Source organism: Zea mays, chromosome 3 (genome assembly GCF_902167145.1).
Source record: "Zea mays cultivar B73 chromosome 3, Zm-B73-REFERENCE-NAM-5.0, whole genome shotgun sequence".
Lineage (NCBI taxonomy): Eukaryota > Viridiplantae > Streptophyta > Magnoliopsida > Poales > Poaceae > Zea > Zea mays.
Window position 1 is genome coordinate 205,987,015 of NC_050098.1, and position 13,012 is coordinate 206,000,026.

Genomic DNA, 13,012 nt, shown 5'->3' on the forward strand with positions numbered 1-13,012 from the left:
TTTTGTACCATCATAGACATCTCGAATTTTTGTACCATGAAGGTGCCCTCTTGGAGTTGCTTCACTTGAAATAGATTTGTTAGTAGACCCAAATATAATATCAACATAAATTTGGCATACAAACAAATCATTTGTAATTGTTTTAGTAAAGAGAGTAGGATCGGCTTTGCCGACTTTGAAGCCATTAGTGATAAGGAAATCTCTTAGGCATTCATACCATGCTCTTGGGGCTTGCTTGAGCCCATAAAGCGCCTTTGAGAGTTTATACATATGGTTAGGGTACTCACTATCTTCAAAGCCGGAAGGTTGCTCAATATAGACCTCCTCCTTGATTGGTCCATTGAGGAAGGCACTTTTCACGTCCATTTGATAGAGCTTAAAGCCATGGTAAGTAGCATAGGCAAGTAATATGCGAATTGACTCAAGCCTAGCTATGAGTGCATAGGTTTCACCGAAATCCAAACCTTCGACTTGTGAATATCCCTTGGCCACAAGTCGGGCTTTGTTCCTTGTCACCACACCATGCTCATCTTGCTTGTTGCGAAAGACCCACTTGGTTCCTACAACATTTTGATTAGGACGTGGAACAAGATGCCATACCTCATTCCTCGTGAAGTTGTTGAGTTCCTCTTGCATAGCCAACACCCAATCCAAATCTCTTAATGCGTCTTCCACCCTGTATGGCTCAACAGAAGACACAAAAGAGTAATATTCACAAAAATGAGCGACACGAGATCGAGTGGTTACCCCCTTATGAATGTCACTGAGAATGGAGTTCACGGGGTGATCTCGTTGTATCGCTTGGTGGACTCTTGGGTGTGGCGGTCTTGGACCCTCATCATCTTCCTTGTCTTGATCATTGGCATCTCCCCCTTGATCATAGTCCTCCTTTTGAGGTGGCTCTTCTTGATCTTAATTTTCATCATCTTGATCTTGATCCTCATCTTGAGTTGGTGGAGATGCTTGCATGGAGGAAGATGGTTGATCTTGTGCTTGTGGAGGCTCTTTAGATTCCTTAGGACACACATCCCCAATGGACATGTTCCTTAGCGCGACGCCCGGAGCTTCTTCATCATCTAGCTCATCAAGATCAACTTGCTCTACTTGAGAGCCGTTAGTTTCATCAAACACAATGTTGACTTGTTAAAGACTCTATATGCCCTTGTGTTTGAGTCATAACCAAGTAAAAAAACCTTCTACAGCCTTAGGAGCAAATTTAGATTTTCTACCTCTTTTGACAAGAATAAAACATTTGCTACCAAAGACTCTAAAATATGAAACGTTTGGCTTTTTACCGGTAAGGAGTTCATATGATGTCTTCTTGAGGATTCGGTGAAGGTAGAGACGGTTGATGGCGTAGCAAGCGGTGTTGATTGCTTCCGCCCAAAACCGGTCCGAAGTCTTGTACTCATCAAGCATGGTCCTCGCCATGTCAAGTAGAGTTCTATTCTTCCTCTCCACTACACCATTTTGCTGTGGTGTGTAGGGAGAAGAGAACTCATGCTTGATGCCCTCGTCCTCAAGAAAGCCTTCTATTTGAGAGTTCTTGAACTCCGTCCCGTTGTCGCTTCTAATCTTTTTGATCCTTAAGCCAAACTCATTTTGAGCCCATCTCAAGAATCCCTTTAAGGTCTCTTGGGTTTGTGATTTTTCCTGCAAAAAGAACACCCAAGTGAAGCGAGAATAATCATCCACAATTACAAGATAATACTTACTCCCACCGATGCTTATGTAAGCTATCGGGCCGAATAGGTCCATGTGGAGTAGCTCAAGCGGCCTGTCAGTCGTCATGATGTTCTTGTGTGGATGGTGGGCACAAACTTGCTTCCCTGCTTGACATGCGCTACAAACCCAGTCTTTCTCAAAATGAACATTTGTTAGTCCTAAAATGTGCTCTCCCTTTAGAAGCTTGTGAAGATTCTTCATCCCAACATGGGCTAGTCGGCGGTGCCAAAGCCAACCCATATTAGTCTTAGCAATTAAGCAAGTGTCGAGTTCAGCTCTATTGAAATCAACTAAGTATAGCTGACCCTCTAACACTCCCTTAAATGCTACTGAATCATCACTTCTTCTAAAGACAGTAACACCTACATCAGTAAATAGACAGTTGTAGCCCATATTGCATAATTGAGAAACAGAAAGCAAATTGTAATCTAAAGAATCTACAAGAAAAACATTGGAAATAGAATAATCAGGTGATATAGCAATTTTACCAAGTTCTTTGACCAAACCTTGATTTCCATCATCGAATGTGATAGCTCTTTGGGGATCATGGTTTTTCTCATGGGAGGAGAACATCCTTTTCTCCCCAGTCATGTGGTTTGTGCACCCGCTATCAATGATCCAACTTGTGCCCCCGGATGCATAAACCTACAAAACAAGTTTAGGCCTTGTTCTTAGGTACCCAAACGGTCTTGGGTCCTTTGACATTAGAAACAAGCACCTTGGGTACCCAAACACAAGTCTTTGACCCCTTTTGTTTGCCCCCAACATATTTGGCAACTACTTTGCCTGATTTATTAGTTAAAACATATGAAGCATCAAAAGTCTTAAATGAAATATTTGGCTCATTTGATGCAATAGGAGATTTCTTTTTAGGCATTTTAACATGTGTAGAACGCATAGATCTAGAAGCCTCATTCTTATAAATAAAAGCATGGTGAGAAACCGAATGAGTCTTATTAGCATGAATTCTCCTAATCTTATCCTCAGGATAACCAGCAGGATATAAAATATAGCCCTCGTTATCCTGAGTTATGGGAGCCTTTCCCTTAACAAAATTATACAATCTTTTAGGGGCATTGAGCTTGACATTGCCTCCCTGTTGGAAGCCAATGCCATCCTTAATGCCAGGGCGTCTCCCACTATAAAGCATACTACGAGCAAATTTAAAATTTTCATTCTCTAGTTCATGCTCGGCAATTTTAACATCTAATTTTGCTATATGATCATTTTGTTGTTTAATCATAGCAATGTGGTCATGGATAGCATCGACATTAACATCTCTACATCTAGTGCAAATAGAGACATGACTAACAGTAGATGTAGAGGGTTTGCAAGCATTTAATTCATCAATCTTAGCATGTAAAATAGCATTCTCATCTCTAAGATTGGAATATAAATATTGCAAACATTTAAGTCTTTAGCCTTAGCAATTAATTTTTCATTCTCAATTTTAAGGCTAGAGAGTGATGCATTCAACTTGTCAATCTTAGTAATCAAACTGGCATTATCATTTCTAAGACTAACAATTGAATCATCACAAACATCTAACTTCTCAACCTTAGCAATTAATTTTGCATTTTCATTTCTAAGGCTTGAGATAATATCATGGCAAGTGCTTAGCTCACTAGTCAATTTTTCACATTTTTCTACTTCCTGAGCATAAACATTTTTAACCTTAACATGCTTCTTGTTTTCTTTAATAAGGAAATCCTCTTGGCTATCCAAGAGTTCATCCTTCTCATGAATAGCACCTATTAATTCATTCAATTTTTCCTTTTGTTGCATGTTTAGGTTGGCAAAAGGGCAAGCAAATTATCTTCATCATCACTAGAGTTATCCTCATCACTAGATGTTGCATATTTAGTGGAGGCTCTAGATTTTACCTTCTTTTTGCCGTCCATTGCCATGTGGCACTTGTGGCCGACGTTGGGGAAGAGGAGACCCTTGTTGACGGCGATGTTTGCGGTGTCCTTGTCGGAGGAGGAGTCGGTGGAGCTCTCATCGGAGTCCCACTCCCGGCATACATGGGCATCGTCGCCCTTCTTTTTGTAGTATCTCTTTTTTTCTCTTCTCTTTCCCTTCTTGTCGTCGCCCCTGTCACTATCACTAGATAATGGACATTTAGCAATAAAATGACCGGGCTTACCACACTTGTAGCAAACTTTCTTGGAGCGGGGCTTGTAGTCCTTCCCCCTCCTTTGCTTGAGGATTTGGCGGAAACTTTTGATGATGAGCGCCATCTCCTCATTGTCGAGCTTGGAGGCGTCGATGGGGAGCCTACTTGATGTAGACTCTTCTTTCTTATCCTCCGTTGCTTTGAAGGCAACGGGTTGCACCTCGGGTGTGGAGGTGGCGCCTCGCTTGATGATTTGTTTGGAGCCTTTGATCATCAATTCAAAGCTCACAAACTTTCCTATTACTTCCTCGGGAGACATTAGTTTATATCTAGGATCACCACGAATTAATTGAACTTGTGTAGGGTTAAGAAAAATGAGTGATCTTAGAATAACCTTGACCATTTCATGGTCATCCCATTTGGTGCTCCCGAGGTTGCGCACTTGGTTCACCAAGGTCTTGAGCCAGTTGTACATGGCTTGTGGCTCCTCTCCTTGGTTGAGCATGAACCGACCGAGCTCCCCCTCGATCGTTTCCCGCTTGGTGATCTTGGTCACCTCGTCTCCTTCGTGCGTGGTTTTGAGTACGTCCCAAATCTCCTTGGCACTCTTCAACCCTTGCACCTTATTATACTCCTCTTGACTTAGAGAGGTGAGGAGTATAGTAGTTGCTTGGGAATTGAGATGCCGGATTTGGGCGACCTCGTCCGCATCATAATCTTCATCCCCTATGAATGGTTCCTGTGCTCCAAATTTAACAATGTCCCATATGCTTGTGTGGAGTGAGGTTAGGTGATATTTCATCATTTCACTCTACCTAGAATAATCTTCACCGTCAAACATAGGTGGTCTGCCTAATGGAACAGAAAGTAATGGAGTATGTTTGGAAATGCGAGGGTAGCGTAAGGGGATCTTACTAAACTTCTTGCGCTCATGGCGCTTAGAAGTGACGAACGGCGTGTTGGAGCCGGAGGTGGATGACGACGAAGAGTCAGTCTCGTAGTAGACCACTTTCTTCATCTTCTTTTTCTTCTCTCTGCTCCGATGTGACTTGTTGTGTGAAGGGGATCCCTTCATCTTGTTGCTGGACTCTCCCGATGGAGTCTTCCCGTGGCTTGTGGTGGGCTTCTCGCCGGTCACCATCTCCTTCTTGGCGTGATCTCCCGACATCACTTCGAGCGGTTAGGCTCTAATGAAGTACCGGGCTCCGATACCAATTGAAAGTCGCCTAGAGGGGGGTGAATAGGCAAATCTAAAATTTATAAACTTTAAGCACAATCTACAAGCTGGGTTAGCGTTAGAAATAAAAGCGAGTCCGAAAGAGAGGGCAAAAACAAATCACAAGCAAATGAAGAGTGTGACACGACAATTTGTTTTACCGAGGTTCGGTTCTTGCAAACCTACTCCCTGTTGAGGTGGTCACAAAGACCGGGTCTCTTTCAACCCTTTCCCTCTCTCAAACGGTCACCTAGACTGATTGAGCTTTTCTCCTCAATCAATTGGGACACTTAGTCCCCACAAGGACCACCACACAATTGGTGTCTCTTGCTTTGATTACAAATGTATTGGGAACAAGAAATGGGGAAGAAGAAAAGCGATCCAAGCGACAAGAACTCAAATGAATACAAATGTCTCTCTCTCACAAGCCACTAAATCTTTGGAATGTGTTTGGGACTTGGAGAGGATTTGATCTTTGCTTTTGTGTCTTGGAGTGAAGTCTAGAGCTCTTGTATTGAATGTGTTTGCTGAAAAACTTGGATGCCTTGAAGTGTGGTGGTTGGGGGGTATTTATAGCCCCAACCACCAAAGTGGCCGTTGGGAGGGGCTACTGTCGATGGGCGCACCAGACAATCCTGTGCGCCAGCCACGTCACCCAACCGTTAGGGTTCGACCGTTGGAGCTCTGACAAGTGGGGCCACCGGACAGTCACTGTTCACTGTCCGGTGCGCCTTCTGGCGCCTGCTCTGACTTCTGCGCGTGCAGTCCACACTGTTCACTATTACTATACACTTTTTGCAGTCAACTGTTGGTGCTGTAGTCGTTGCTCCGCTGGCACACTGGACAGTCCGGTGCTACACCGGACAGTCCGGTGAATTATAGCGGAGTGACATTTCCAGAAACCCGAAGGTGGCAAGTTCGGAGTTGATCTCCCTGGTGCACCGGACACTGTCCGGTGGCACACCGGACAGTCCGGTGCGCCAGACCAGGGCAGCCTTAGGTTTTCTTTTGCTCCTTTCTTTTGAACCCTTTCTTGGACTTTTTATTGGTTTGTGTTGAACCTTTGGCACCTGTAGAACTTATAATCTAGAGAAAACTAGTTAGTCCAATTATTTGTGTTGGACAATTCAACCACCAAAATCATTTAGGAAAAGGTTTGACCCTATTTCCCTTTCAATAACCAAATGTGAGCCAATATGTGTAAATTGAAGTCAAACTTAATACCGATTGAAATATCACAGGATTTGTCATATTTTGATCATTTTTCCACCACTTGGTTTATTTTCGCAATACAAATTCATTTTCTTACTTCTATGTAAAAAATACTTTGTTTTGGCAAATCAAAACATTTTTCAAGATTATATTTGATCAAAGGACGAAAACTCTCCCTTTTTCCATAATCAATTTTCTCCCGCACAAGAGAGTAGTTTTTTGTGATAAGAGGGTTTTGATCAAAAGACAAGTACTAACACAATATTTTTTTAAATTCACAAGTAGTAGTGGTATTAATCCAGTTGCTTGGGCCTTAATTTCTCCTCCTTTAGAATTAAGCACCAAAATGGAGAAACCAGTGACCTTCAAAACCTCATTGCCTCACCAAAAATTGCGAATTAAAAACAAGAAGGTAATGAACACAAGGGCAACTTGAACATGTTACCGTTTTTGCAGTGGAAGTCTTATTTGTTGTTCAAGTTCACCATTTCCCTTCCCATTCACCTTTAAGACTCCACCAAAGTCACTTAAGCACACATGTTAGTCTCAAAGGGCCAAGTTGTAACATATCCTCCCCCTTAACATATGCATCATTTGCACAAGGACTTGTGAGGGATCTGGGATGATGTTTTACAACTTGAACACCATAAATACACAATTAAACTCATAATAACATGAATAATACATAAAAACACATGTGCTCTAGATCAATCTAAGTTCCACGAATCTAAGACATTTAGCTCACTACGCAGCTTACAAAACCTTTTTCTCATCTAAAGGCTTGGTAAAGATATCAGCTAGCTGGTGATCAGTGCTACTATGGCAAACATCGATATATCCCTTTTGCTGATGATCTCTCAAAAAGTGATGTCGAATGTCTATGTGCTTAGTGCGGCTGTGTTCAATGGGATTATCCGCCAAGCGAATTGCACTCTCATTTTCACATAGGAGTGAGACTTTTCTCAAATTATAGCCGAAGTCCTGGAGGGTTTGTCTCATTTTCACACTGGCCTGCAACAACATACTCGGCCTCGGTGGTGGATAGGACAACGAAAGTTTGTTTCTCTTGAACTCCAAGACACCATGGACCTTCCCAGAATATGACAAGTCCTCGATGTTCTCTTCCTATCAACTTTGCGCCCAACATAATCGGAGTCTGAGTATCCAATCAAGTCAAAGGTAGACCCCTTAGGATACTAGAGCCTGATGTAAGGTGTATGAACTAAATATTTAAGAATACGCTTCACAGCCACAAGGTGACATTCCTTGGAATTTGATTGAAACCTAGTACATATGCAAACAGAAAGCATAATGTCTAGTCTACTTGCACAGAGATAAAGGAAGAATCCTATTATAGACTGGTATACTTTTTGATCTACGGATTTACCTCCCGCGTTGAGGTCCAAGTGTCTGTCTGTCCCCATTGGCGTCTTAGCATGCTTTGCATCCTTCATCCCTAATTTCTTAAGTATATCTTGGATGTACTTTGTTTGAGAGAGTAATGTCCCTTCCTTGAGTTGCTTTACTTGGAATCCGAGGAAGTAAGTCAACTCTCCCATCATGGACATCTCGAATTTCTAAGTCATAACCCTGCTAAACTCTTCACATGACTTTTGATTAGTAGAACCAAATATTATGTCGTCGACATATATTTGGCATATAAACAAATCACCATTGCAAGTCTTAGTGAAAAGATTTGGATCTGCTTTCCCGACCTTGAAAGATTAGAAATAACGAAATCTCTAAAGCATTCATACCATGCTCTTGGGGCTTGCTTAAGTCCATAGAGTGCCTTAGAGAACTTTTACACATTATCGGGGTACCTGTCATCCTCGAAGCCAGGGGTTGTTCCCAGGCTAGTGTAGCTTTGGCTCCACTTTGTCTCAACTTGAAGAGTTTCCTAGCACTTAGATGAGCATAGTTAGCAACTAAAACAATTCATTAAGTGATAGAATCATACCTTGTTCCTTCAATTCAATAGGATTCTCTATTTCCATAGGATTCACAATATGCTCATACACATACTAGGCATGCTTGATCATGGTGATGTGTTGGGCATTTAATCAGCAAAACACTTTACAAATGGCCCAAGGGCACATTTCCCTTTCAATAGGTTATCCCATAAGATTAAATTGTTGCAAGAAATTTCAGATAACCCAAATTCACCCTCATCTTGGACATCTTGATCCTTTTAAATTGTATCAAATACTTGTGCCCATAGTTTGTCTTCATCACTTAGAGAAAAGATGTTCAGTAGGCATGAATCCCCTTCTATGTTCAAGGGAGATGATTTTTCTTATTAGAAATTTTGTATGGAGGCTTATCTTGAGGCTATGACATTGGAGTTTTTAGAGCCACCGCTCAATTGCTCAAGGCCTCCCAAAACCTAAGGATCTCAACAACATAGTTAGTCATGAGATACAATATGACAAATAGAATGCAAATGTTATAAATAACCTCTTTAGATGTCTTTGCAAGGATGTGTTCAACCAAGTGTGAAACTACTAAGACGCCATGCAATATGGTTAGACATTTCTGCACTCCATAAGGGAACTACTGGCGCATTTTGGGCCAAACACTAAACAAACACTAGGGTATGTGTGTGGCATGTAGGACCTTGGGGTCCTCTCTACGGGAGTGTGGACTATCCATGATAGGCAGTCGGACCGTCTGTGATTGCGTAGCGAGCTCCACTTCTCCTCTATAGGCGCACATAGTGTGGGAGATAGATATCCCCTACGCCACCATGACACAAATGTATTCTATGGGCCGCCAGAGAGGCCCCCTATGGGACAGAGACATGGGCCTTCAGGGGACATCAGTAAGGTGAAACCAGAAGCAGGTGTTTGTGTGGGCGTGAAGATTCTAGAGCCATGTTAAGGGCATGCAAAGGACGTGCGAGCTCCCTGAAGACTCGTTGACCTCCACGCATGTCGGTACTACTCTGTTAGAGAAGAGTGGACTGGGAATGTTCACTGCGGGCGTGGCATGTAACTGCTCTTTCGTCAGGAATAAGGCGGAGGAGGATCCCCTACAAATATCAGTCCACACGGGCAGGCGTAGACACCTCTAGTCATCTTCTCGCTTGAGAACTCTCTGTAACCAAGAACACCGAGCAATACATCCACATAAACTCATAGGACGTAGGGTATTACACGCTCAAGTGGCCTGATCCTACATAATCATATGTGTCACGTTGTGCCCTACACGAACCATTGAGCTGCAATCAACTTCGTCGTCCTTCTAAAGGCACTACGTGGTACACTAGTACATCTTGTAGTTCGTCGTTGGGACTAAACACCAACAACTGGTGTGCTAGGTAGGGGGTGTGACGTAAATCCAAGACAACTCCATGGCCATCATCTTCAACACCATCATCTGCTTCACTGCCAGGGAGGTTTCCACTTCGGATCCCTCTCCTGCATCGTGGACCAGAAGGGCACCCTGCACAGTGTAGCAGACACAGGAATGGGAGCCCCGAGGTCTCATGCCACCGTCTTGGCTCAAAAGAAGTCCGCGTCGAGGCCTAAGATGACCCCGACGACGACTGTGGGCAAGCCTCGGTTAGTCGTGATTCGGGCCGCATCGGTGCGCGCCCAGGTTCAGGGGCACCGACTCATCCGCGTGCCGCATCAGACTATCGTGGCACCGACCAGACGTGGGGCTACACCATCGCCACCGCCTCGGGCGTCCATCGTGGCTGTTACAACGCGGTGGACTCCTTTGTCCACCTCCCTAACCCAAATTTGGACCTGGATCAATCAGAATAAGAAAGGGACTAAGGGCCCCATCATTCTCAAGAGCAATGGATTGATGATACCCATAATCTAGATATGTCATATCTCATTGTTACTCCCTGGACTTTGTATTTTGATAGATTGATTTGTAACTAAGGACAAGGAATTGGCATCGTGCTTGTTTCATATAGTAACGCCTCCTTCGACTTATTGAGCCGATTAAAAACTTATTGCACTAACAATCAAGCCGAAAATGAGGCCATCTTATTCGTTTTGGAAATTCTAAATCATATGGGAGTAAAACATGTGATGGCATTTGGTGATTCTCAGTTAGTTGTCCAGCAGATATTAGAAGAGTATTAATGCTTAGATGTTACTCTAAATAGTTACCTTGAGAAATATTGGGACATAATTCATTCTTTTGCCGAATTAAACATTTGACATATATCTAGGGTTGAGAATTGCAGAGCTAACAATTTAGCACAAGACGCCTCAGGTTATCAAATAAAACGAGGGAAGTTTCACAATACCAAAATTTAATGACTGGTGTCACGCTAGATCCTAAGGTCGCGGACCGTTCGGGCTGCCAAGTCGGACCATCTGCAACAAGTTTGGACCGTCCGGGTATGGGGTCCGGACCGTCCGACAGTGCCATGAATGTTTTCCTAATTGATTCAGCAGATAATTCAACCCATGCAATTGATTGGAGGACACCTTTAGTTAATTACCTATGTAATCCCAGTGTTAGGATGGGCAAGAATGTTTGACGTACATCTTTCAAGTATGTTTTAATGGATAATGAACTCTACCATCGATCTGTCAATGATGTCCTGCTTAAATACTTAGGCCCAGATGATGCTATATTAGCCATGGCCGAAGTACATGAGGGGATTTGTGGTACTCATCAATCAGCTCCGAAGATGAAATGGTTATTGCGAAGATCTAGCTTCTATTGGCCTAACATGATAGCTGATTGTTTCATGTACTATAAAGGATGAGAGTGTGTCAAAAATTCGATGAATTACAGCTGGTCCCTGCAACCGAATTACATCATATAATCAAACCTTGGCCTTCTTGGGGATGGGGATTGGATTTTATAGGTGTCGGGTATGGTAATTAGGGGTACCAGATTACACCCCTAAAACGCGATTAAACCCTAAGGACACCCTCAAGGTATGTTCCCCAAGGTCAAAGGATCAAGAGCCACGCCTCGCGTGAGGTCCCCCTCAGGGGTCTTCCCAAACTCCACCTCGCCCGAGCCCGATCTCGGACGGGGAGTGTGCTTGGGAAAATCTTCGTCCCGACCGAGGTCCCCTCACCCTAGGATGGCAGTGTCTGCCTCGCCCGAGCTTGTCTCGGGCGAGAAGGACAAAACATGGGACATGACTCATCCGAAGTCCGCTGGGGACAACCGCATTCAATGCGAATACCTACCCCACTCAGGCCTGCGGGTGTACAGGAACAACAAGACCACAGTGGCACAGTCTTATCAAAGATTCACCAATTGTGATTACGCGTGCGACCATTGTACATGCACGCCGTCTGCCAACTCCGGATGGGACGCGTAAAATGACAGGGGTGCAGAACGGCCCTCGGGCACAAACTCCATCTCGCCCAAAGCAAAACTCGCCCTCGAGACAAAACTTCGCCTCGGCTACCTGCTCCCCCGCGAATCCCGCAGGAGGGCATTCCTTCAATTGTGACTTCCGCCTCGTCTGAGCCTGGCTCTGACCTCGGTATCCATGATGGAGGACGCCCCAACGTCATCATATGTTCTGGAGCTGACGCGCCCCTTAAGAAGCCTTTCCCCATACTTAGCACTATGTCAACTACTACGGTATGGGTGGCCCCTCGCCAGGGGGGCTCGGGTACTTGACCGGCCCTCGGCCTCGGCTCTCAGCGGGAACCAAGCAGGCACAAGTCAACAACAAGTACAAGACCATACCTCAGGCCATACCATCTACAGGGATACAAAGACGTCTCCTCACAGTCGCGACCTACTCCCATCCTCCAGGCAGCTCCCCCTGGGCCTATAAATAGGATATCCTACGGCTTCAGGAGACACGGGCGAACACTTCACAAGCTTTCTCCTCCACTCGGTATTGGCACTTGCCTCAATCATCCTCTAGTACTTGGGATCCTTCCCTCTCCCGCTATGCTTGTAAACCCTACTGCAAGCACATAGGTGCGAGTAATATAAGTCTCATCCCCCTCTACTGGAAGTAGGGCCTCTTCTAGCCCGAACCAGGATAAAAGACTTGTGTCAACTTGCATCACCATCTTGGTCTAGGGAACAATATTATTTCACTAGTTGGTTAGGTCCTCAGATCCAAACACTGACAATAGGAGAGATACATCCTTCATCATCAAAAGAGCATCGGTTCGTGTTAGTCGCCAGAGACTACTTTACCAAATGGGCTGAAGTTGTTTCTCTGAAGAACATGACACACAGAGAGGTAATTGAGTTTATAACCGAGCATATTATTCATAGATTCGGCATTCCTCAGACTTTGACCATAGAACAAGGGACTTCTTTTATGTCAAAGGAGGTACATGATTTTGTTGAATCATATAGAATTAAATTGCTCGATTCATCTCCATATTATGCTCAGGCTAATGGCCAGCCCGAGTCTAGTAATAGGATATTGGTTAGCCTAGTAAAAAAGAAGATATCTTATCATCATAAGCATTGGCATAAGGTCTTGTCTGAAGCTTTATGGGCTCATAGAATATCTAAACACCGCGCTACTAAAAGTATCTCCGTTTGAGCTTGTTTATGGGTAGGAAGCAGTGTTGTCTGTAGAGGTAAGCCTAAATGTTGTCAGGTTCGCCAGACAGTATGATCTAACTTTCGGTGATTATCATAATTTGATGGACAATATTGATGAGGTGACCGACAAGAGGGTGATAGCTCTGGGATAAATAGAGAAAGACAAGACCATACTCGCCAAAGCTTACAACAAGAAGGTCAAGGCTAAGGCATTCTAGGTAGAAGACCTAATATTG